Consider the following 200-nt stretch of genomic DNA (forward strand, 5'->3'; position numbering starts at 1 on the left):
TGGCAAGAATGCTCCGTTCCAGTCGGAACGTCTGCCATTCGGCTACCGCTCGCACCATAATATCGACCTTGGGACGACTGACGATGAGTTTCCTCGCCCAGCAAGCCCCAGTGCGACTGTTTCACAGCCGCAGCAGCAACAGCAGCAATCGTCTCCGAACTCGTACGCGCGAGCTACGAAAGTTCCGCCGAAGCAAACCT

The sequence above is a fragment of the Plasmopara halstedii genome (genome assembly GCF_900000015.1).
Source record: "Plasmopara halstedii genome assembly, contig: Scaffold_179, whole genome shotgun sequence".
In the NCBI taxonomy this organism is placed as follows: domain Eukaryota; phylum Oomycota; class Peronosporomycetes; order Peronosporales; family Peronosporaceae; genus Plasmopara; species Plasmopara halstedii.